The 25915-nt window shown below is 52.2% G+C and overlaps 1 protein-coding gene and 1 non-coding gene across 2 annotated transcripts in view; one reads left to right on the top strand and one right to left on the bottom strand.

Moving 5' to 3' along the window:
- CSMD1 (CUB and Sushi multiple domains 1) overlaps positions 1-25915 on the top strand; it is a 1658614-nt gene that overhangs the window by 763984 nt on the left and 868715 nt on the right. The gene's annotated exons all lie outside the window — the stretch shown is intronic.
- On the bottom strand, positions 5552-5631 carry TRNAG-GCC (transfer RNA glycine (anticodon GCC)). Its single transcript has one exon. It is a non-coding gene; the product is annotated as a tRNA-Gly (tRNA).

Here is a 25915-nt window from a genome sequence, read left to right as displayed (position 1 = left end):
TCAGACAGTGAACAGGGGACTTGGAATCGAACAATTTGAATCTCGTTCATAGCTTTCAGAGATTATAGGGCTATAGCTCAATTTTCTTCTCTATGAATTTGAAATAACGAAATGTATTTCCCAGAGTAGTAAGGATTAGAAATGTAATCATTATATAGCATGACTGGCACACAGAACACAAATGTAAAAGTAATGTGACAATTCCTAAAAAAATAATAATATTTTTATCAGGTTAAGAACAAATACATCCTGAGAGCAAAGCCAAACATAGTTTCCCTAAAATAACAGTTTGGGATATTTCAAATAAACTCCTCTCTGACCCAACCCTTCCTTCTTAACTGCAAGGGTGGGTGAAATCTGAAAATAAACAAACATGTGGAAAACCAACCCAGGTAACGGGAGTGAGGAAGAAGCAGGCAGACCCTGGAGGTGTCTGTCGGATTGGAAAACGCTGAGGGCGGGAACAGCGTGCCGATGAGGTGTCCAGTGTTTACGGCTTCAGCCCCGGGCTATGTGGGGCCAGTGCTGGGTGAGACAAGGGACACGGTGGCCTCAACTCCACATTCCTTCTGAACTGAAGACCCAGAGGACAGGGTTTGCAGCATCCACAGGCATTGGAGCCGAAGGGAAGAATCCATGACAAGCGGACCCAGAACAGAGACCCCCAAACAGTAGTTTGAATTCTGCCCAAGACACACGAGCAGTAGGTGCAAACCAGAGCCACCTAAAGGAACTGAACTGAGACTTGACCAGCCGCCCAGGAGGCAGAGTCTTCCATCTCAGTCTAACCAACTCAACTGCCTGCTAACTAAATAAATACATAAATAACCAAATCAAAGCAGACACACACTTGAGTTGGAGCGGTGACCCCACAGTGCAATATGCAGATGCTATATTCTAGAACTGTACACCTGGCACCTATATAATTTTATCAACCAATGTCATCCCTCCTACATCCAACTAAAAATAAAAATTAAAAAAACAATACAAACAAACTAAAATGCATCCACAAGTTTTGGAATGATATAATAGAATCCAGAATATTCAGAAAAAAAAAATAAACATTCATAATTCCAGAGATAAAAAAAAATTACCCAAAATATTAAGTTTTAAGAAAAAAGGACCCATTTTTAAGACAATTTAAAAAAAAAAGAACTACTACAAAAAGAGAGAGTCTACATAGACCAGACGTCATAGGAGCCAGCTGATGGAGTTAGCAGACGAGGACCTGAAGCGCCTGTCACAACCAGGCTTGATGGAAGGAAGGGACGCTGTGCCCGTGAGGGAAAAGTTCCCAATCTCAGCAAGAGAAATAGCGTAAAATAAGAAATGCAAGCACCCAGAATATAATATCTAGAATAAAAAAAAAACCCACTAAGTTTGTTGAAGGGCTTGACCGTGCCAAAATGAGAGGTGAATACATGAACTTGAAGTTAGACCGTAGAGAGACTACCTACCTTGAGGAAAAGAGGACTGACCACCCAGAATAAATAAATAAGCAACCATGAACAAGAACCAAGACCAGACACCTCGCAGCGGAACCGCTGACAAGGAGACTGAGACTAGGGGTTTGACAGCCCGAGGAAGGGACGGGGTGCAGACCGGACACGCCGGGGTGAATCACAATGTTATATCGCAAACCCCAGAGGCCGTCGGCGTGGGGCAGCGTCTTCAACGTGCTGAGAGCAGAGCAGATCCACAGAGCAAGGGCTGACTGTCAGCCCACATCTCTGTATCCTGCGAAAACACCCCTCAGGACCAGGGCAGCGGGCAGAGAAGTAAGAAAGCCTAAGTAGATGTGTCAGCCGCTGGCCTGCAGTTGTCCGGAACGCTAACATGGGATGTCTGGGCTTCAGGGAGATCCCGCGAGGAAGAACGGGAATCTTCACGAAGAATGCATGGTGACATCAACGGTATGTCCTTGGGTCAAGAAGAAAAAGTTTCTTGCCTTTTTTTTTTTTTTTTTAAACAAAGTACAAGAGACTTTTACAAGCAAAAATGACTATATCCGGTTTTGGGGGATTGAAGACGCCTGCCTTTGTGAGGTGGACGACCAAGGGGGTGGGTGTGGCATGGGTGGTCTCTGGACCTGCACCCTTTGCACAGCTGGATAAAGCAGGACCCTATGAAGCTCCAGGAAGCCTGAAAACCAGGGGTGTTTATTGTCATTTCTAGAGCCAAACTAAAGCAATGATGCCAGTAAGTGTAGCTCAGAGACCAGCCAGTGAATTAAAACAGAAATCTAAACACTCCAGGCAGACATTGCAGAGGAAGGCAGGAGAGGCAGCACAGAGGAGTGGACACGGTGGACAAGCAGGAAGTGGACACTGCGTGTCTGTCCACGGTGACCGCAAGACATCACCCTGGACGGTAGAAGGTGTTCACAGATGTCCTCACCTCTGTCACTCACCCGGCACGTAATTTCTTGAGTTCTTGCTCACATCTTAGACTCTGTTGTAGGAACTAGGGAATCTAAAACTGAAGTAACTGGTGTTCCTAACCCCTATGAGGGTAGACTTGAGTGTCGAGCAACAGAAAGGAGCAGAAGATGACAACACAGCAGTCTGATAGAGAGGACCGGCTGGGCAGAGCATATGAGTCAGCCCGGTGGGGTCTCCCGTGCAAGCAGCACCCAAGCTGCTGCCATGGTTGGGTGGGGGTGGGGCAAGGAAGGACGGTAAAATGTTATCAATTACTAGCAAGAATCACGCTTGTCTCTACATATACTCAGAAATTATAATTAGTGCCAGGCCTTCTTCACTTATTTAGAAATAACTCTTGGAAGAAACAAAATTGTATTTCTTTTTTTTTTTTTTTAAATATTATGCATGTTCATTGAGAAAGCTCAGAACATGGAGCAACGTATAAGTGCAAAATCATCTATGGTCTTACCACCCAGCGATGAATATTATTAGCGTTTTGTTCACTTCCTCCAGGGTTTATAAGCGACCAGCAGGTAATGACCTTCGCATGGGCATGTGGATCAGCTTAGGAATGTGTTTTCTTTGACGAATCCAAGCTCCATTAACAGCATTTTAGATCCATGCTCTTGACCGGGAGCGGATTCTGCAGTCAGCCTCAGTCCGAGCGGGATTGACGGGCACCACTCACAGTTTATATTTACACAGTGTCCTCCGGCAACATTGTCCTGTTGACCTTGAGTCAGTCAAAATGGAGTCCATTACCATGTTTAATAGGGTTGTTTTTAGGGAAAAAGTAAACCGCCCAGGAGAGGAAAGGCATTTTAAGTGGAAGAAGTGGAAATTCACAGTTCCCTTCCCAAGCCGTTCAGTGTCGAATGAAGCAGAAATTTACGTTGTAAATCTTGCAGAACCAGATTCTCAACAAAACTATATAACCGTTTGTTGGTTTATTACACACGCTTTATTGTGTATGACTTTTAGTACAGTATTATGTGCATCTCTGCTGCGGTAATTTATGCCACCACGTTTATTATGCAATAGTGTCTAATCTGTGCAGGAAACCATCCCTTTATAGCGTATAATTATAGAGTACTCTGGTACCTACGCTGGATAATTTAGACAATATTTTGAAATGGGATAGTTTCTGTTTTCTCTGTCTTTTTTGTTGTTATTTTTACAAACTCATAATTACTCTGCTCACACAAGCTTAGGTGAACTGGATATGTTTACTAACATCATTGCAAGTACCTGATTTGAGGACTTGAATAGCTCCTGGAAGATACGTGTTAAGTTTATATATTTTGATCTTTTAAACCACTAAACCTGTTTTGTTGCTGTAATGGGGCTTTGTACAAGATGACGATACACCATCATAAAAGATTTCTTTCCAGGTGATACATTTCATTTTCTGAGTACCCTATTCTTCATTCCTTCTCCACCTTAGATCCCCAATACAAAATAAAATTCAGCCTCCCTGGACTGATAGCTAAGATCTTTATGATTTGACCCCAGTCCTCACAATGGCCTCACCACACTCTTCTTAACGTCACTCCTGCCAGCTACAAGCTGCTCCTTCACACAGAGCAGAGCAAGCTTTACACAGTTTTTCCTCCACTTCCTTCTGCCTTTCACTCTGCTTGGAAGACCTTTCCCGCCCGGCTGCCACCTTTTTCTTCAGCCTGTCATATATGTCTTCTGTAAACCCCCCTCCGCCTCTCTGAAGATAATGGGTCATTCTTTATAGACATCTGTAGTCACTGTATTTACCAGAAAATGTGCATGGACTCCATTATCCAAACTATTGCAGGTAGCTTCATCAAAATGACTTATGTACTATCTAGCCTAGAGAGTTGAATACTCCACGTGAGGAAAGGGATGAGCTCGGTCTTTATCACGCAGTAGATTCATTTAAAAAATTACTTATTGATTTGGAGAGAGAGAGAGAGAGAGACAGGAACACGGGTCTGTTCCTGCATGTGTTCTGACCGGGAATCAAACCAGCAACCTCTGTGATTCGGGGCAATGCTCTAACCAACCAAGCTATCCGGCCAGGGCAGTAGGTTTATTTTGAATAAACAAATAAATGGATAAATTCATTGATAAATTGTATTGCTGTTGTTGAAAAATTATTCATGGTTTTATACACACACACACACACACACACACACACATATAGTTCCCCAATAAAAGTAGCTTGAAATACATTAAAAAAAATTTAATCATTTCAAACTATAAAAGAATCTTTTTTTAAAAAAAAATGTGATTAAAGACTAATAAAAATTTTATAACAATATTAACTCTGGGAAATGTTCATTAAGTTTAAAAAATACAATCTGCTTCAATTCAAAAATTACTTTCAATTTTCCTGAATTACACCTAACTTGAAATTATACTTAAGAATAGTATAGTATAAAGGAGTGATTTGAGAAAAGTCTTTCTGGCTGGGATTCTACTTGTGATAATTACCTCTCCTGCACCGCGTCCTGCCTGTAGGAAAATGAAGGTAACAATGAGAGCAACGTCTAAGAAAAGCATCTCACCCAGACCTTGTGTTCTTTTCTCTTCAACGTCACCTGCGGAGAATGCATGGGGACAGGGGCTGGGAAAAGGGCCTTTAGACTTTTCTTCTGTTGGAGCTCCAGTGGTGTGATCGGTTAGCGTGCGGTACTTACACAGAATGTTCTGTTATTTTATGTCCGGACTTGAGACCTAATCCCATAAGAATTGAATTACATCAAAGAAAAGCAAAATTAAGAGCTCGTGTTTGGGGGTTCGTTTTTTTTTCCCTCAACTAGAGAAACTTTAGGATACATTAAATTATAAATATATTCATACTGCAGGGGGTTTACTTTGGGTTTTTTTTTTGTTTGTTTGTTTGTTTGTATTTTTCTGAAGCTGGAAACGGGGAGAGACAGACAGACTCCCGCATGCGCCCGACCGGGATCCACCCGGCACGCCCACCAGGGGGCGACGGAGCCATTCTAGCGCCTGGGGCAGAGGCCAAGGAGCCATCCCCAGAGCCCCGGCCATCTTTGCTCCAATGGAGCCTCGGCTGCGGGAGGGGAAGAGAGAGACAGAGAGGAAGGAGAGGGGGAGGGGTGGAGAAGCAGATGGATGCTTCTCCTGTGTGCCCTGGCCAGGTGGGAATCGAACCCAGGACTTCTGCATGGCAGGCCGATGCTCTACCACTGAGCCAACCGGCCAGGGCCACCGCAGGGTTTTTATGAAATACAAATGGCATATCATTTCTTAAAAAATACTATGTTCTTAGAGTCTTTGTTCTGTGAGACCGTGTGTTAAATTAACGGTGACCAGGTGTGGGGTTGGGTTCTATTGTGGTCTGTCTCTCTGGAGACCTCTCCGCTCCCGTCTTCATTTGTTTACATTTCAGACCACATGCCCGACTTCTAGCTTCTTCCAATCAAAATACACTCTTACCTATTTTCAGATGAGAAAGAGTGGACATGTCCTTGTTTCCATGAACAATATGCTCATTTACAAAGAGTCATTAAATAGTTACAGATACAGTAAATTTCCCTTCTGGGCATAATACTATGAGAAAAGACAATCACTGCCTCCTGTAATGAGTAGTTTAATAGTAACATTTTTAGGTAGATGGATTTGGGAGCACATCTGATATGTTGGCCGTTTCGTTGGATTAATTAACGATCCCCTCATTTATTGGATAAATCTTACTGGTGGCTCTCGCGTTCGAGGGGATCTGCTGTGTTTGGTGATGTCACGGGGACAGGCCGAGCAGCACTGAGGGATAGACACGCACGATGGCAGCGTGAGGCAGGAAGCAGGAAACCACCAGAGTCACCGAGGGATAGACACGCACGATGGCAGCACGAGGCGGGAAGCAGGAGACCACCAGAGTCACCGAGGGATAGACACGCACGATGGCAGCACGAGGCGGGAAGCAGGAAACCACCAGAGTCACCGAGGGATAGACACGCACGATGGCAGCACGAGGCGGGAAGCAGGAAACCACCAGAGTCACCGAGGGATAGACACGCACGATGGCAGCGTGAGGCCGGAAGCAGGAAACCACCAGAGTCACCGAGGGATAGACACGCACGATGGCAGCACGAGGCGGGAAGCAGGAGACCACCAGAGTCACCGAGGGATAGACACGCACGATGGCAGCACGAGGCGGGAAGCAGGAAACCACCAGAGTCACCGAGGGATAGACACGCACGATGGCAGCACGAGGCGGGAAGCAGGAGACCACCAGAGTCACTGAGGGATAGACACGCACGATGGCAGCATGAGGCCGGAAGCAGGAGACCACCAGAGTCACCGAGGGATAGACACGCACGATGGCAGCACGAGGCGGGAAGCAGGAGACCACCAGAGTCACCGAGGGATAGACACGCACGATGGCAGCACGAGGCGGGAAGCAGGAAACCACCAGAGTCACCGAGGGATAGACACGCACGATGGCAGCATGAGGCCGGAAGCAGGAAACCACCAGAGTCACCGAGGGATAGACACGCACGATGGCAGCACGAGGCGGGAAGCAGGAGACCACCAGAGTCACTGAGGGATAGACACGCACGATGGCAGCACGAGGCGGGAAGCAGGAGACCACCAGAGTCACCGAGGGATAGACACGCACGATGGCAGCGTGAGGCGGGAAGCAGGAAACCACCAGAGTCACCGAGGGATAGACACGCACGATGGCAGCACGAGGCGGGAAGCAGGAGACCACCAGAGTCACTGAGGGATAGACACGCACGATGGCAGCACGAGGCGGGAAGCAGGAGACCACCAGAGTCACCAAGGGATAGACACGCACGATGGCAGCGTGAGGCCGGAAGCAGGAAACCACCAGAGTCACCGAGGGATAGACACGCACGATGGCAGCACGAGGCGGGAAGCAGGAGACCACCAGAGTCACCGAGGAACTACGACTCTGGAGGGGGAAGGGGTCCCGCTCAGGGTCCGTGGGAGCAGCAGGTAGAGGGGGAGGGGGCGTGGCTCCAGGCTGCCGCTGAGCTGGTTTCTCGGGAGGGGTCGGGAACAGGTGCGCGGGCTGAGAACACGGGAAGGCGTGGAGGGGAGGCACTGACCTGTTATTGCAGGAGAGCTGTAGCAGCTAGCGCAGCAGTGCCCGGTTAGGACGCCCACTGCCCTGACCGAGGAGAGCCGGGGAGCGAGGCCTCCGCAGAGGAAGGGTACGCCCCCTGGGCACCACCGGCACCCTGGAGAAAGGAGGGGTCCCTGGACCCCCTTCATTCCTTGCTGGAATGGGAGCACAGCCCTGGCTTGCCAAGTCGGTCCCCGGTCATCTGGGCACCGTGGCGTTGTTCTCTGTGTGCCTGTGGGAGGCGGAGAGGGAAGGGGTGTCTCTATGGAAGTTGTACTGCTGAGCAGATAAACCCTCAAGCAGCCCAGTGGTTTTGGGGTCCCTGTGTGCTTTACTTCCCCACCTCTTCGGCACTGGGGTGCTTGGAGACAGAGCCGGCCTGGCCTCCCCTGCGCGGGGGACACCGTGGATTTCGGAGGCCGGGGCGCAGGTCGGTCTTCTGAACCTCGAGCCGGGATTCGACGGCTCCGTCCCTGGATGCCCCCCTCTGGTCGCAGCTCCTTGAGCACCCCCAGGGGGTGCCGTCACATCTCCAAACAAATACCTGTCCCAGGGGTGACTCTCCCCAGGGGGTGCCGTCACATCTCCAAACAAATACCTGTCCCAGGGGTGACTCTCCCCAGGGGGTGCCGTCACATCTCCAAACAAATACCTGTCCCAGGGGTGACTCTCCCCAGGGGTGACTCTCCTGAATCCAAGGGTGCACAACCAGGGGACTCGAGTTCCGTTTCTTCTGTCACGACAGGCAGATGACAGCGCTTAACCCCCGTCTGTCTCAGCTTCTGTTTTCCACGGGGGGGATAAGGGGCGCCCCTACCCCTCATGTTTCGTCTGTGTGTCCTTTCCGGTCTCACGCAGCAAGCGTGCGAGGTGTTGTGGGAGAAACAAAGGAGCCGCCACCAACGCAGCCAGGGTCAGCCAGGCTGCAGCGGCGTCACGGCCTGTGTGCCCATCAGGTCACTCCCTGCCACAGCAGCACGCTCTGCATGACACCGGCTCACTTCTTCTCTAGTGGTTTCTGCCAAACCAGAAATAAAACCTTGAACGGTTTAGGGCCGTAAACTTTTCCTAACTATGCGTGACTTTGATGAACACAGGCTGTATTCCTGTTGAATGGAAAATGTTCAGTCGGCATGAAGGGCCGTGGAGAATTATTCCCCAAAGAAGAGCCAACCGTTGTTGAAATGTTACCTTGGGCTGTAGGGGTGTCTGTGTGTGTGTGTGTGTGTGTGTGTGTGTGTGTGTGTGTGTTTTGGACGACTGCTTTTCCTAAGATGCCGTGAGTGATTCGTATCGCTGGCGTGTTTTATGTAAAGGTGTGGGCATAGTGGGTGTTAAAGAGAAAGTGTGGGGACCTCAACTATTAACATGTAAACTAGGGAGCAGCGTTAAAAAAATCTTCATTATTTTTCGTATTTTGGAATGTTGTCATCCCTTTTTTCTAGTGTGTTTCAGTTATCATTCCTGAGGGTTTCTTTAAAAAAAAAAAGAGAGAAAAGAAAAAAAGCACAGGGTCATTTTATGGGTTTGATACAAACTCAACAAAAATAAGTGGACGCATGCATGGCTTTCAGCCTGGAAGCCGGAACAGAGAGAAGGGGTCCCAGGGCCTGTTCTCGGGGGTCGCAGGCGGCAGGGCCCCCCGCCCCGTGCGCACCCGGCTCTGCGGGGCCCGGAGGACGACAGCAAGGTGGCTGGGAGCCGGGAGGCCGGAGCAGGTGCGGAGCGAGCCAGGGCGCTTTCCCCATGGAGGAACTGCCAGACCACGTCCAGCGGGTCAGAACTCCGTAAGCGATGAGCGGCCGGGCCGTGGCCAGGCCGTGGAAAGCCGGGAGACACCAGGACAGGAAACGCGTGGGCGGAGCCCAGGGCCCGGGGTCGCCTTCCCAAATGGCAGACCTGTGGGAAGGGGCGCCCAGAGGGAGCTGGCAGGGGCCGGGTGTGGCCGCAGGAGCACTCGGCAGTGACCTGCCCGCCCTGTGGTCGCTCGGCTCTCACCTCGCAGCGCAGGAAGGAGGTGTGGTGCCTGACTCAGCTTCCCCGTCTCCCGTGTTCTGACGGAGGACCGCCAGCCACCCAGGTCCGGGCCGCACTCGGGCTCAGCTGACCTGCACCGTCCGGCTGTCCACCACAGCAGTGGACGGGGCAGAAGGAAGGTCGAGAATAACGCCCTAGGGGCGGGGTGTGGACATGGCTTCAGCTACCCGGGCACCGTGCTGTGCTCCACGTTTTGCAAGAGTCTGTCCTTGTTTCCGCGGAGTTCAGGGGAGAAAAACAGCCGTCCTCAACGTCTCATTTATTCTCCAGACATGACCCTGCTGGTCCCGTCCTCGCTAGAGCCACTCGGCGGTCTCCCCGTGAAAGGTCAGTCGTGCTAAGCCTGCACCGTTATTCTCCGCATGCGACACGTTAGGAAGGGGAGTCCGGTTATCACCGCCCGGCTCCTGTGAGTTAGGGGCTGGCTGAGGTCCTGGGGGTCAGAGGGTGGAGCGGGAGCCGCGAACTTCCTCTAGAACAGAGCGGTCCTGGGGCAGAGGGGCCCTGCGGTGTCCCCACCACGAGTTGTCCTGCACCGTGGACCAAAGAAAACGTGCCAGCAGCCCTGGACAGAATGAAAGGAAACGGGACAAAAAAGAGAGAGGGGGGGAGAGAGAGAGTGAGAGAGAGAGAGAGAGGGAGAGAGAGGGAGAGGGAGAGAGAAGGGGAGAGTGAGAGAGAGAGAGAGAGAGAGAGAGAGAGGGAGAGAGAAGGGGAGAGTAAGAGAGAGAGAGAGAGAGAGAGGGAGAGGGAGAGAGAAGGGGAGAGTGAGAGAGAGAGAGGGGGAGAGAGAGGGAGAGAGAAGGGGAGAGTAAGAGAGAGAGAGAGAGAGGGAGAGAGAGGGAGAGGGAGAGAGAAGGGGAGAGTAAGAGAGAGAGAGAGAGAGGGAGAGAGAGGGAGAGGGAGAGAGAAGGGGAGAGTGAGAGAGAGAGAGAGAGAGAGGGAGAGAGAGTAAGAGAGAGAGAGAGAGAGAGGGAGGTGTCTGCATGGAGAGCAGACCAGAACCCAGTCAGGAAGTCACTCTTCTGCCAGGGAGGGATGTTCATGTATTTATGTATTTACATCATGTAGTTATGTTTATGTATCAGTCGGCAGATTCACAATGTTTCCCACTGCAGTAACAATAAAAAAAAATTTGGACAAAAACGATTCATGTTCACAAATCAAGTATGGCTATATGGAGAGGCTATAAAGCCAAAGTGATGTTATTACACCTTTCCAAGTTACCACTAATTACTAATTAGAATGATCCCAGAATGAGTTCATGCTTACAGACAGTAAGAGACGATATAACTTGATATAAAACGTAGCATAATTTAAACATTTTATTTAGTTATCATTTATGATCATTTTATAAGATATAACATATTTTACATACTATTTTTTCCACTGGAAAGGCCTCTGAAGTCGGACCTCCGGGGACAGAAGGCCCCAGACTCCCCTCCCGTGTTCTGTCCACGTGGTTTCTGTCCCTACATGTGGAGATGGCTCCCTGACAGGACCGAGGGGGGCTCTGCCCCCCCCCCCCCGCACCAAAGTGACGAATGACAACTGAGACCTTCTCTTGGGTCCCGAGTGGGAAACTTACTTATTCATTTACCAGCAAGCTCAGGAACTGTCTGTCAGGTTCCAGGAAACACTGACCTCCTAATATACAGTGTACAATTTTTCCTACACTGAAGTGCAATTTAAAATAAATTTGAGTAGCCCACAGACGACCAGCGGAAAAACAGGTCCTCCTTTCAGGGTCCTGGGCACCTGGCGGGGTGAGTACGCCCGGCGGCTCGTGTCTGCCCGGGGAGCAAGGCTCAGGTCACGACCCTCTGACAGCACAGTGCACGCTGTCCCGCACCCCTGCACCCCCCCCCAGATGCTGCTTGGTAAGCGGGTGCTCGGCTGCAGGAACGGTCACCCCCCCCCGTCAGGAAGGAATGCGGGGACCCCCACCCCCCCAGAGCCTTTCCTCACTCGGTTGACCCATCTCCTACTTCTCACTTCCCCTCCTTCCGGTCCCTCCGCACCCTCTTGGGGGTCCATCTTACACATTTTATCAGGGAGCTCCCGGGCCTTCCCGATCCGCAGACCGCTCTGAAATGGGTTTAGTCGTTTCTGCATTTTATTTTATTGTTTTTACGTCTCAGACTTTTCCCTGACGCGTTCCTCACACCGCTGTAAGAACACGCCTGTCTGCGAGGTCAGGATTCCTTCCACGCTTGCGTCTCGCGTAGAACGACTCCGCTCCCGTCAGCCGCCTGAGGGGCCCACAGCGGGCTCGTGGGAGACGTGGACAGTGGGGCTGAGGCTCCCGCGCCCTGTGTTTGCACAGCGTCGTCGGGGGTGCAGGGGACGCCCCTCCAGCCCGCCGTGCGTGCTCACGCTCACAACACGTGAGCGGCCAAGGGGACTCGGCAGGGGCATTGCAGGGAGACCGTGGCCCGTGCAGCCCCTGCACCCACCGTGACGGGTGCTGCGGAATGCATTTCCATGTTCGCTCTCCTTGCTCCCAGACGGCGCTGGTCCGATCCCCCTCCTCCACACCTCCGTGAGCAGCTCAGGTTGTGGGGGGTTTTTTTGTTTGTTTGTTTTTGTATTTTTCTGAAGCTGGAAATGGGGAGGCAGTCAGACAGACTCCCACATGCACCCGACCGAGATCCACCCGGCATGCCCACCAGGGGGCGATGTTCTGCCCATCTGGGGCGTTGCTCTGTTGCGACCAGAGCCACTCTAGCACCTGGGGCAGAGGCCAAGGAGCCATCCCCAGCGCCCGGGCCATCTTTTGCTCCAATGGAGCCTTGGCTGCGGGAGGGGAAGAGAGAGAGACAGAGAGGAAGGAGAGGGTGAGGGGTGGAGAAGCAGATGGGCACTTCTCCTGTGTGCCCTGGCCGGAAATCGAACCTGGGACTTCCGCACGCCAGGCCGACGCTCTACCACTGAGCCAACCGGCCAGGGCCTCAGGTTGTGTTTTGTTGTGGCAAATGTTAAACCACCGGAAAGGCAGCCGGCAGTTTTTATGTCTTCTGGTCTAGTCACCCAACGAAAGGATCCGTGGTCAGTGTCTGTGATGTGTGTGGTCGCCCCCACATTCCCCCCTCTGGTCCCGGGCCCCCGAGGGGTCCCAGGTAAGGAGAACAATTGTGAGGCTCTAAGTTCTGCGTGGCTTTCTCTTTGGAGGGACAGATCTTTCCCGACGTCCTCACTTGGAATGGCCGACTGCAGGGTCACAGGGGTGTTCCGACCAAGGGCCTGCTCTTCCCGTGTGGCCCCCCAACCCACACCCCCTGACAGCTGACATGGGAGCAGGTCCCGGTGGCCACACTGGCACCTCGAGCTCCCTTCTGCCCACCCAGGGGACCACGGCCACGGCCCAGCTCCTTCCCGCATGCCCTCCTCCTGGGCAGTTCTCCCCTGAGGACGCTGCCTCTGCTCTCTCAGGTTCTGGCAGAAGTCGCATCGCTTCCCCAATATCAACGCAGCACCCCTGAGGGCGAGCTCCTTTTTCCCCAGAAAAAATCTGCTTAGCCTAGAGAGCAGGGCCTTCGGGAGGCGAAATTCCAGGCGTGATGGGCACATAGTTCTGTGAAACCCTGAGTAGCCTGCACTGTACCCCGTGGGTGATTCACTCTGTCACGGGCATTTCCAGTGAGGGGCTGGAGGGAGTCGAGGCTGGCAGGTGTCTCTGTCCCACACCCCATTCATTCCCTGCCCCCTTCAAGTTCCTGTTTTTGTCTGCTCCGCACGGGCAGCTCACCCCCTGACCCCCACCCCGTCTCACACGGGGAGAGCAGAGACTGTCAAGGGTGAGCTGCTTCCTCGTGAGGGTCAGGACGTTGCCCACGTCACTTCCTGTCACTTCCTGTTACTTCCCGCCACTTCCTGTTACTTCCTGCCACTTCCCATCACTTCCTGTTATTTTCCGTCACTTTCCGCCACTTCCCATCACTTCCCGTCACTTCCCATCACTTCCTGTCACTTCCCGTCATTTCCTAGAACTTCCTGTCACTTCCCGTCACATCCTGTTACTACCCGTCACTTTCTTCCACTTCCCATTACTTCCTTCACTTCCCATCACTTTCTATAACTTCCTGTCACTTCCCATCACTTCCTGTCACTTCCTATAACTTCCTGTCACTTCCTGTCACTTTTTGCCACTTCTTGTCACTTCCTGTTACTTCCTGTCACTTTCCGCCACTTCCCATAACTTCCTGTTACTTCCCGTCACTTCCCATCACTTCTCGTCACTTCCCATCATTTCCTATAACTTTCTGTCACTTCCCATCACTTCCTGTCATTTCCTGTCACTTCCTATAACTTCCTGTCACTTCCCGTCACTTCCTGTTACTTCCCATCACTTCCTGCCACTTCAAGTCACTTCCCGTCACTTTCTGTCACTTCCCGTCACTTCCTGTTACTTCCCATCACTTCCCATCACTTCCTTTTACTTCCTGTCACTTCCCACCACTTCCCATCACTTCCCGTCACTTCCTCTCACTTGTCGCTGCTCCCAGGTTCATCATTTGTCCATTTGTTACTTCAACAGGGACAAGGATCCATGGCTCTGTTGTGTGGCGTGCGCTCAGCTGTCTGGGCCAGTTGGGGCTGGAATAACAAAGCACTGCAGACTGGGAGGGGGGTCGGGACCCCTGGAGACCGGGAGGGGGGTCGGGACCCCTGGAGACCGGGAGGGGGGTCGGGACCCCTGCAGACCGGGAGGGGGGCCGGGACCCCTGCAGACCGGGAGGGGGGCCGGGACCCCTGGAGACCGGGAGGGGGGCCGGGACCCCTGCAGACCGGGAGATGGGTCGGGACCCCTGCAGACTGGGAGGGGGGTCGGGACCCCTGCAGACTGGAGGGCTGAGACCAGGGTGCTGGCGTGGTCAAGGTCCGGCGAGGGTCCTCTCCTGGAGGTGGACAGCTGGCTTCTCTCTGGGTGTGCACGTGGAAGGAAGGGTAGGGAGCTCTGGGGTCCCTCTTTCCAGGGTCACGGGTCCCAGGCTGTGGACCCCACCCTTGTGACTTCATCTCATCACCCCTGATACCATCACCTGGAAGGATGGCGTTTCAACATATACATTTGGGGGTGCACAGACATTCAGTCCATAACATGAGCTAAAATGTGGTGGTGGGAGGTCGCTGTGTGCAAGAAGTGGTGGTGGGCGTGGCTAGCGAAGGCCCCGAGCTTTCTGCAGAGGGAAGGGCAGCGTCTATGGGAGGCCCTGAAACACCATCCCGTCCCGATGAAAATTCAGAAGCCGTGCCCTCCCGTAGAACCGCCCGTGGCAGGCTGTATGACCGTTTCACGCTCCTCTGCAGTGTGGCGGTGAGCACAGTGCCTGCTATGGTGACAGCCAAGGTGCACCGTGCTGATCACGGACGGTGACCGCTGTCACCACGGTCTCCGTGGAAACCCCCCCAGCATCTCTGACTGGCTGACAGACTTAAGAGACACAGAGAGAGAGGCGAGGCGTGGTGTTTCTCAGGCTGCTGCCCCTGATGGGGTGGAGGTGACACAGCTGCCCCTGATGGGGTGGAGGTGACACAGCTGCCCCTGATGGGGTGGAGGTGACAAGGCCGCGGTCTGTCCCCACGGCGCCCCCACCCTGGCTCTGGGTCATCGGAGGCCGACGGAAGGCTCAGGTCAAGCAGACTGGCGCTTACTCTTGGGATATTAGAGAGTCTCTTTGAGGTGCAGGACCTTTCTGTTTAAAAAAAATAGTGTTGTTAGAGTTGGCATTCTGGAGAAAAAAGTCTCTGAACTCCACTTTTTGGGAATGCAGACTTTTCTACCCCAGGCACATACGCCCACCCTTCCAGCTGTTCGTGAGTGGATTCTGCATTCGGAAAGAAGGTTACGGAGCCTCCACTACATATTAAGTCTGACTGCTGGCGTGGGGAGACCACGTGGGGCGGGAAGGTGAGTCAGAGCTCGGCCTTCCACCCTCGTCCGATTAATTGCAGTGAGAATGGAGAGCCATAATCTGGCGAACAGAAGAATTTAAAATAGTCGCAGTGCCGGGAGGAAGACACACCAGGATGTGGTAGGAAGTACTTGAGCAAGAACAGTTATCTCAGGTTAGCTCAACGGGAGGGAGCTCTGGACGTGGGGCATGGAGCTGAGACGTGGACAATGAGTGAACCACGTCCAGGTATGGGGAGGGGACGGGGGGGGTGTCATCCGAGCCCGGGAGCTGGAGCTGGTGGAAGACAGAGGGGACGGAGCTCTGTGTCACCCAACAGGACCGTGACAAGGCCCTGTGTGGCTGAGCCCAGGGAAGCTTCCAGAACTGGCATTCAGGGACCTGGGAGGAGGAGACCACGTGGGGCACTGTCGTCACCGGGAAGGGGTTTGGGGTTCCAGGGAAGCTTCCAGAACTGGCATTCAGGGGCCTGGGAGGGGAGACCACATAGGGCACTGTCGTCACCGGGAAGGGGTTTGGGGTTCCAGGGAAGCTTCCAGAACTGGCATTCAGGGGCCTGGGAGGGGAGACCACATAGGGCACTGTCGTCACCTGGAAGGGGTTTGGGGTTCCAGGGAAGCTTCCAGAACTGGCATTCAGGGACCTGGGAGGGGACAGACCACATGGGGCACTGTCGTCACCTGGAAGGGGTTTGGGGTTCCAGGGAAGCTTCCAGAACTGGCATTCAGGGACCTGGGAGGGGTAGACTACGTGGGGCACTGTCGTCACCGGGAAGGGGTTTGGGGTTCCAGGGAAGCTTCCAGAACTGGCATTCAGGGACCTGGGAGGGGACAGACCACATGGGGCACTGTTGTCACCTGGAAGGGGTTTGGGGTTCCAGGGAAGCTTCCAGAACTGGCATTCAGGGACCTGTGAGGGGAGACGAGGTGGGGCACTGTCGTCACCTGGAAGGGGTTTGGGGTTCCAGGGAAGCTTCCAGAACTGGCATTCAGGGACCTGGGAGGGGACAGACCACGTGGGGCACTGTCGTCACCTGGAAGGGGTTTGGGGCTCCAGGGAAGCTTCCAGAACTGGTATTCAGGGACCTGTGAGGGCAGACCAGGTGGGGCACTGTCGTCACCTGGAAGAGGTTTGGGGTTGATTTTAGATGCAGCAGGCAGACACTGGGGTGCTTGAACCAGGGGAGGGCCAGACTGGACTGTGTTGTAAAAAGTCCCCTTCATGCAGGAAAGAAACGGTCAGACGTACAGGAAGAGGGACAGTGGTGGGATTTGGCCGGTTCTGAACAGTTTGTCAGAACTGATACCTTTTTTGTTGTTGAGTCTGGTGAACCGGTTGTTAAAGTGGCACTTTGTAAACCCAGGGTTCTCTCTGAGGTGGGTGCCTGGGGCAGCCACCTCAGAGAGAAATGTGGAAATGTGGAAATCACACATTTACATTCCTTACTCTCTTTAATGTCATCTGCGCGACAGTGTGTTCTAAATGCCCATCATGTTCACTTCGTCCACAGGCGAAAAAAAACTTGCAAGTGAGGACGCCAATCAAGAAGCAAGATGGAAATACCTTAAATAATAGCATTACTGTTTTTTTTTCAGGTGTTATTGAATATTTATTATTAATATTTTAAAAGTCTTTCTTATGACGTCATCTAGTTTGCTTACCTCTTGTATTGTTCTTATTCAAGTATTAAGTACATGAAATAATAAACTATCTTTTGGTATGTCATTTTTTTTTTTATACTTAAAATGGTCATTAGAGCAGAGAGCCGGTTGTTAAATGATCTGAATTCCACGGCTGACCAGGGCTGATGAGAGGAACGTGGATGGGGCCATCACCAGGGATGAGGAAAACGGGGTGGCGTGGATGTGAGGCAGCAGAGCTCAAGTTTTTTTAAAGTCGGGGTGCATTTAAAATCTGGCAAATAATTGTAGGTGCACTATATACAAATTTCTGAGAAATATGTTATAATAATTAAGTCAAATGTTAAAGAAAAAAAATGTAAAGTCCAAGCGTGCTTTTATGGTAATTAAACAAAATAAATACAACAAAATTAAATTTATTCTGACATTAAAAAACATTTTTATGTTATATTTTTTGAGTTATGCTTTTTAGAATTCATAAAAAAGAGGGGTTAAAAATAAAAAAAAGACAAAAAAAGTTATCTTTTTATATATATAGATCCATTAGTAAGATTTAGTAAATTCGGCAGGTCCCTGCGTGAATGTGTTAAGTTTTTTCATTCTTGTGTTCATGAGAAACATGATCCTGATGTGTCCTAGCGATTTCTTCAATGTTTGGGCATCTATTTGAAAGGCAAACTCATTTCCTTGTCAATATATTGAAGAATTCCTCTCTTTTTACTCTTAATTGTGTTGAGTGCAGAAAACCCCCACCATACATATTATCTTAACTTTACACCAAACAAAGAATAGAAGAAACTTGCCTCCAGTCTTTCTGGGGAACATGAGGGGTAGTGTAAACAATCCAGCACCACAGCTTAACAGCCTTTTGCAACCTGATTAGCAAGTGAGGTGGGGGGTTGGGCGGACTGTCAGCTTACAGCCAATTCCCCACACCTCTGTCCCCCAAAAATCTAAACTCCAAAAACCCTGTTGGTCTTTTGGTCCCCAACAGGCACATATTTCTCTGGAATGCCATAGGGCGCACCTGGAAATCTTTTAGGGCGCACCAGTGCGCCCTGGCACACACTTTGAGAACCACTGATGTAAGGTCCCAGCCAGAGAGGTGGAGAGAAGGGGGTGGGGGAAGAGGGGTCCTGTGTGTAACTTCGGAAGCGAAGGGCACCTCTAAGGCCAGGGCAAAGAGAGCCCGCAGAGACTCTCTTTGGCTGTTCCGTGATCCCTCTGTCTGTCTGTTCCGTGATCCCCCTGTCTGTTCCGTGATCCCTCTGTCGGTTCCGTGATCCCTCTGTCTGTCTGTTTCGTGATCCCTCTGTCGGTTCCGTGATCCCTCTGTCTGTTCTGTGATCCCTCTGTCTGTTCTGTGATCCCTCTGTCTGTTCCGTGATCCCTCTGTCTGTTCTGTGATCCCTCTGTCTGTTCTGTGATCCCTCTGTCTGTTTCGTGATCCCTCTGTCTGTCGGTTCCGTGATCCCTCTGTCTGTCGGTTCCGTGATCCCTCTATCGGTTCCGTGATCCCTCTGTCGTAGAGCCAGAAGCTCGGACTCCAGCGAGGAGCTGTTGGTGTTCCCCGCGGGGTCTGGGTGGGCAGTGCCGAGACCCCTCTGCGTGAGTGTGGGGGGTGAACAGGGAGTGAATGGATGTGGGAGGTGAGGGGCAGGATCCCCCTGTCGGAGTGGGAGGTCACAGGTAAGCAGGGGGTTCCCCCTGTCGGAGTGGGAGGTCACAGGTGAGCAGGGGGTTCCCCCTGTCGGAGTGGGAGGTCACAGGTGAGCAGGGGGTTCCCCCTGTCGGAGTGGGAGGTCACAGGTGAGCAGGGGGTTCCCCCTGTCGGAGTGGGAGGTCATAGGTGAGCAGCGGGTTCCCCCTGTCGGAGTGGGAGGTCACAGGTGAGCAGCGGGTTCCCCCTGTCGGAGTGGGAGGTCACAGGTAAGCAGGGGGTTCCCCCTGTCGGAGTGGGAGGTCACAGGTGAGCAGGGGGTTCCCCCTGTCGGAGTGGGAGGTCACAGGTAAGCAGGGGGTTCCCCCTGTCGGAGTGGGAGGTCACAGGTGAGCAGCGGGGAGGGGACAGTGACCTGAGCGCTCGTGTGTCAGAGTTGGAGACATGATGAACTCATGTTTGGGTTACTATGTCAGTGTAAACCTGCAGAAATACTTACAGATACTCCTAGGCATGGGAGTTGGTGCACACACAGATCTTTTTCTTGCTCTGTCACCTGTAACCCCGTAGAAGCGATGACTCCCAGAATCAGTGGGCGCACCCGGCACCTGGAGCTTGGTTTCTGACATTGCTGTGCAGTGAGAGGAACCAGCAGTCCTTGGAGAAGTGGCTGGCTCCGGGATGGGATGGGAGATGCACAGGCCTGGAGCGCCTTGTTGTGTCTGGAGGCAGAGAAGCGCTAGAAGAGAAAGAGAAGGAGAGGAAAGAGACAAGGACCAGAGCACAGAGATGAAGGCACGTCTAAGGGACACAGAGGAGCCGGAGACGCACCCGCACACCCCTTCCCCGTGGCTGCCCATGGTCACTCCCTCACGAAGGGCATCAGGTGGGCAGAAGGGAGAAGAAGTCCCATACGGTGGGGAAGCCTGGCCGACACATCCTGAGCCGGGTGACCGGGGTCGTCCTCAGCGGTGCTCTTTCCTGCTGATAGCACACCCCCTCGCCGTGCCGTGCTCAGAAGAGCCCGTTACCTCCACGGTCTTTCGCCCAGTGACCCATGGTTTCGTCCCACCATGAGGAAAGCATCAGACAAACGCTGACTGAGGGAAATCCACAGAATACCCGACTATCAGCCCTCCACACAGTCACAGTCTTCAAAGCCAGGGAGGTCTGGGAGCCCACAGCCAAGAGGCAGCAACAGAGAAATGTCAAACAATGTACCGTGCGTGGGATCACGGAACCAATCAGAGGGATCACGGAGCAGACAGACAGAGGGATCACGGAACAGACAGGGGGATCACGGAACAGACAGACAGAGGGATCACGGAACAGACAGAGGGATCACGAAACAGACAGAGGGATCACGGAACCGACAGAGGGATCACGGAACCGACAGAGGGATCACGGAACCGACAGACAGAGGGATCACGGAACAGACAGGGGGATCACGGAACAGACAGACAGAGGGATCACGGAACAGACAGAGGGATCACAAAACAGACAGAGGGATCACGGAACAGACAGAGGGATCACGGAACCGACAGAGGGATCACAGAACAGACAGAGGGATCACGGAACAGACAGAGGGATCACGAAACAGACAGAGGGATCACGGAACAGACAGAGGGATCACGGAACAGACAGAGGGATCACGGAACCAACAGACAGAGGGATCACGGAACCAACAGACAGAGGGATCACGGAACAGATGGGGATCACGGAACCAACAGACAGAGGGATCACGAAACAGACAGACAGAGGGATCACGGAACCGACAGAGGGATCACGAAACAGAGGGATCACGGAACAGACAGAGGGATCACGGAACAGACAGAGGGATCACGGAACAGACAGAGGGATCATGGAGCAGACAGACAGAGGAATCACGGAACCGACAGAGGGATCACGAAACAGAAGAATCACGGAACAGACAGACAGAGGGATCACGGAACAGACAGACAGAGGGATCACGGAACCGACAGACAGAGGACGTTAGGGAAACACTGAGAACGTTACCGTGCGCTTTTGTTGGCAACAATGTGTGCATGTTTTCTCCGGGACATTTCCGAGCATCCAGATTGTCTGGGTCACAGCGAGGGTGCCCCCAGGGCTCTGGGTGGAGCGCCATGCTGGGCACAGGGCACACCAGGCTGTGTCTCTCCGGCCTCCTCACGTCCATCCCTCAGACAGGAGGGTGTGGTTCGGATCGTCTTTGATGGACACAGGTGACCTGGTGACATGGGACCAACTCACTGCCGTGCAGCAGGTCGTCCGCGTGCAGAGAGGGGTCCGATGCACACCAGGCTGTTCTGGCGTGAGCAGAGCCTCCAGGCGGGGGCCAGGGTCCGAGAGCTCATCGTCAAAGTGCAGCGATGGCCGGATCAAAGGCATTTTCATTCTGTTTGCTTGGATCCCAGAAGTTCCTCTGTTTGTCAACTTCGTAGAGCCAGACAGCCCCCACAGGGAGGTTTCTGGAATGGGCACCCCGCTCGGAAGCTGAGTGAGGCAAGGAGAGGCCTCGAGGCACCTTCATCTTGAACTAACACAGCAAATGTCCGGAAAGAGAGCCGGTCACCCCCACCCCCAGCCTCAGTCATGAGCATGAATTTAAGTCTGTATAGCTAACTGTACACGCACATCTCTGCATACACACACACACGTGCACACACACACACACACGTGCACAGATGTCTAAACGAAACAGGCACCCCCTTCGTCGTGTGCTGACTTTGTCCTTACGCTGCTCCCTGTCACGGGGGGATCATTGAGAATCGGCAGTCCAGTCCATCTTCAGAAACGAGCTCAGCCTGAGGTCCACAAATTATCTATTAGGAGAACACAGGACAGAGAAGCATGTTGCACCTTTCACTGAAGACTCTCCCGTGGATAAAGTACGAGCTCTTTATGGGAATTCAATCACGGAGAAAGCTTTTAGGTTCCGATGAGTATGAAAACCATAAATAGTCACCTACCAATGGCCAATAAACTTAAACGGCCTGTGGCCAACACTTTAATTCAAGACTATTTTTTGGGAAGGGAAACCACAGGCTCACGGTGGAAAAGTTAAATCGGCGTAGGCTGAGCGACGGCCAGGAATCCATTAATTAGAAAAAAAAAAAAGTTAATGCCGTGTGACTTTTATAAATTGTTAAACTCCTTTTCTCATTGTCTATACAGGGGTGCCTTGAAATTGGAAGTGATTTCAAAGGTAACCTCAGCTAGACATCTAAATAAAATCATCGCACCATTATGTTAAATAATATTCATTTTCCTGTCCAGGAATCAAACAGATGACTTGAATTATTCATATGTGTGTTTTTCTACGCAGTTTATAAGGCACACACACTCCGCACGTGTGAGTAAGTGTGTGTGTGCACTGAGGACGAGCATAAACACCCTCACTTAAAAAAAATCAATACAGCCGCGCCCCAGGCACGGGCAGGGGTGAGACTCTAACAAGCCTCTCTCAGAGCATTTGGAACGACTGCCGCCTGGCGACCGAGTCTCTGTGTCTCCTGGGTCACTCGTGTCCTCCTGTTCTGGTTTAGTGTCTGGGTCTCCTGGGTCACTCGTGTCCTCCTCTTCTGGTTCAGTGTCTGGGTCTCCTGGGTCACTCGTGTCCTCCTCTTCTGGTTCAGTGTCTGGGTCACTCGTGTCCTCCTGTTCTGTTTTAGTGTCTGGGTCTCCTGGGTCACTCGTGTCCTCCTGTTCTGGTTCATTGTCTGGGTCTCCTGGGTCACTCGTGTCCTCCTGTTCTGGTTTAGTGTCTGGATCACTCGTGTTCTCCTGTTCTGGTTCATTGTCTGGGTCTCCTGGGTCACTCGTGTCCTCCTGTTCTGGTTTAGTGTCTGGGTCACTCGTGTTCTCCTGTTCTGGTTTAGTGTCTGGGTCACTCGTGTCCTCCTGTTCTGTTTTAGTGTCTGGGTCTTCTGGGTCACTCGTGTCCTCCTGTTCTGGTTTAGTGTCTGGGTCTCCTGGGTCACTCGTGTTCTCCTGTTCTGGTTTAGTGTCTGGGTCACTCGTGTCCTCCTGTTCTGGTTTAGTGTCTGGGTCACTCGTGTCCTCCTGTTCTGTTTTAGTGTCTGGGTCTCCTGGGTCACTCGTGTCCTCCTGTTCTGGTTTAGTGTCTGGGTCTCCTGGGTCACTCGTGTCCTCCTGTTCTGTTTTAGTGTCTGGGTCTTCTGGGTCACTCGTCTCCTCCTGTTCTGGTTTAGTGTCTGGGTCTCCTGGGTCACTCGTGTCCTCCTGTTCTGGTTCAGTGTCTGGGTCACTCGTGTCCTCCTGTTCTGGTTTAGTGTCTGGGTCACTCGTGTCCTCCTGTTCTGGTTCAGTGTCTGGGTCACTCGTGTCCTCCTGTTCTGTTTTAGTGTCTGGGTCACTCGTGTCCTCCTGTTCTGGTTTAGTGTCTGGGTCACTCGTGTCCTCCTGTTCTGGTTTAGTGTCTGTGTCTTCTGGGTCACTCGTGTCCTCCTGTTCTGGTTTAGTCTCTGTGTCTTCTGGGTCACTCGTGTCCTGTTCTGTTTTAGTGTCTGGGTCTCCTGGGTCACTCGTGTCCTCCTGTTCTGTTTTAGTGTCTGGGTCTTCTGGGTCACTCGTGTCCTCCTGTTCTGGTTTAGTGTCTGGGTCTCCTGGGTCACTCGTGTCCTGTTCTGGTTTAGTGTCTGGGTCACTCGTGTCCTCCTGTTCTGGTTTAGTCTCTGTGTCTTCTGGGTCACTCGTGTCCTCCTGTTCTGTTTTAGTGTCTGTGTCTTCTGGGTCACTCGTGTCCTGTTCTGTTTTAGTGTCTGGGTCTCCTGGGTCACTCGTGTCCTCCTGTTCTGTTTTAGTGTCTGGGTCTTCTGGGTCACTCGTGTCCTCCTGTTCTGGTTTAGTGTCTGGGTCTCCTGGGTCACTCGTGTCCTGTTCTGGTTTAGTGTCTGGGTCACTCGTGTCCTCCTGTTCTGGTTTAGTCTCTGTGTCTTCTGGGTCACTCGTGTCCTCCTGTTCTGTTTTAGTGTCTGGGTCTTCTGGGTCACTCGTCTCCTCCTGTTCTGGTTAGTGTCTGGGTCTCCTGGGTCACTCGTGTCCTCCTGTTCTGGTTTAGTGTCTGGGTCACTCGTGTCCTCCTGTTCTGGTTTAGTCTCTGTGTCTTCTGGGTCACTCGTGTCCTCCTGTTCTGTTTTAGTGTCTGGGTCTTCTGGGTCACTCGTCTCCTCCTGTTCTGGTTAGTGTCTGGGTCTTCTGGGTCACTCGTGTTCTCCTGTTCTGGTTTAGTGTCTGGGTCACTCGTGTCCTCCTGTTCTGTTTTAGTGTCTGTGTCTTCTGGGTCACTCGTGTCCTGTTCTGTTTTAGTGTCTGGGTCTCCTGGGTCACTCGTGTCCTCCTGTTCTGTTTTAGTGTCTGTGTCTTCTGGGTCACTCGTGTCCTCCTGTTCTGTTTTAGTGTCTGGGTCTCCTGGGTCACTCGTGTCCTGTTCTGGTTTAGTGTCTGGGTCTCCTGGGTCACTCGTGTCCTCCTGTTCTGGTTTAGTGTCTGGGTCTCCTGGGTCACTCGTGTCCTGTTCTGGTTTAGTGTCTGGGTCACTCGTGTCCTCCTGTTCTGGTTTAGTCTCTGTGTCTTCTGGATCACTCGTGTTCTCCTGTTCTGGTTTAGTGTCTGGGTCACTCGTGTCCTGTTCTGGTTTAGTGTCTGGGTCACTCGTCTCCTCCTGTTCTGTTTTAGTGTCTGTGTCTTCTGGGTCACTCGTGTCCTGTTCTGTTTTAGTGTCTGGGTTTCCTGGGTCACTCGTGTCCTGTTCTGGTTTAGTGTCTGGGTCACTCGTGTCCTCCTGTTCTGGTTTAGTCTCTGTGTCTTCTGGATCACTCGTGTTCTCCTGTTCTGGTTTAGTGTCTGGGTCACTCGTGTCCTGTTCTGGTTTAGTGTCTGGGTCACTCGTGTCCTCCTGTTCTGTTTTAGTGTCTGTGTCTTCTGGGTCACTCGTGTCCTGTTCTGGTTTAGTGTCTGGGTTTCCTGGGTCACTCGTGTCCTGTTCTGGTTTAGTGTCTGGGTCACTCGTGTCCTCCTGTTCTGTTTTAGTGTCTGTGTCTTCTGGGTCACTCGTGTCCTGTTCTGTTTTAGTGTCTGGGTTTCCTGGGTCACTCGTGTCCTCCTGTTCTGTTTTAGTGTCTGGGTCTTCTGGATCACTCGTGTCCTCCTGTTCTGGTTTAGTGTCTGGGTCTCCTGGGTCACTCGTGTCCTGTTCTGGTTTAGTGTCTGGGTCACTCGTGTCCTCCTGTTCTGTTTTAGTGTCTGTGTCTTCTGGGTCACTCGTGTCCTGTTCTGTTTTAGTGTCTGGGTCTCCTGGGTCACTCGTGTCCTCCTGTTCTGTTTTAGTGTCTGGGTCTCCTGGGTCACTCGTGTCCTCCTGTTCTGGTTTAGTGTCTGGGTCTCCTGGGTCACTCGTGTCCTCCTGTTCTGGTTTAGTGTCTGGGTCACTCGTGTCCTCCTGTTCTGGTTTAGTGTCTGGGTCTCCTGGGTCACTCGTGTCCTGTTCTGGTTTAGTGTCTGGGTCACTCGTGTCCTCCTGTTCTGGTTTAGTGTCTGGGTCTCCTGGGTCACTCGTGTCCTCCTGTTCTGGTTCATTGTCTGGGTCTCCTGGGTCACTCGTGTCCTCCTGTTCTGGTTTAGTGTCTGGGTCTCCTGGGTCACTCGTGTCCTCCTGTTCTGGTTCAGTGTCTGGGTCACTCGTGTCCTCCTGTTCTGGTTCAGTGTCTGGGTCACTCGTGTCCTCCTGTTCTGTTTTAGTGTCTGGGTCTTCTGGGTCACTCGTGTCCTGTTCTGGTTTAGTGTCTGGGTCACTCGTGTCCTCCTGTTCTGGTTTAGTGTCTGGGTCACTCGTGTCCTCCTGTTCTGGTTTAGTGTCTGGGTCTCCTGGGTCACTCGTGTCCTCCTGTTCTGGTTCAGTGTCTGGGTCACTCGTGTCCTCCTGTTCTGTTTTAGTGTCTGGGTCTTCTGGGTCACTCGTGTCCTGTTCTGGTTTAGTGTCTGGGTCACTCGTCTCCTCCTGTTCTGGTTTAGTGTCTGGGTCACTCGTGTCCTCCTGTTCTGGTTTAGTGTCTGGGTCTCCTGGGTCACTCGTGTCCTGTTCTGGTTTAGTGTCTGGGTCACTCGTGTCCTCCTGTTCTGGTTTA

Source organism: Saccopteryx bilineata, chromosome 6, assembly GCF_036850765.1.
Source record: "Saccopteryx bilineata isolate mSacBil1 chromosome 6, mSacBil1_pri_phased_curated, whole genome shotgun sequence".
Classification (NCBI taxonomy): Eukaryota; Metazoa; Chordata; class Mammalia; order Chiroptera; family Emballonuridae; genus Saccopteryx; species Saccopteryx bilineata.
Note: the sequence above shows the minus strand (reverse complement) of the source record. Positions and strands in the feature narration are given on the sequence as shown.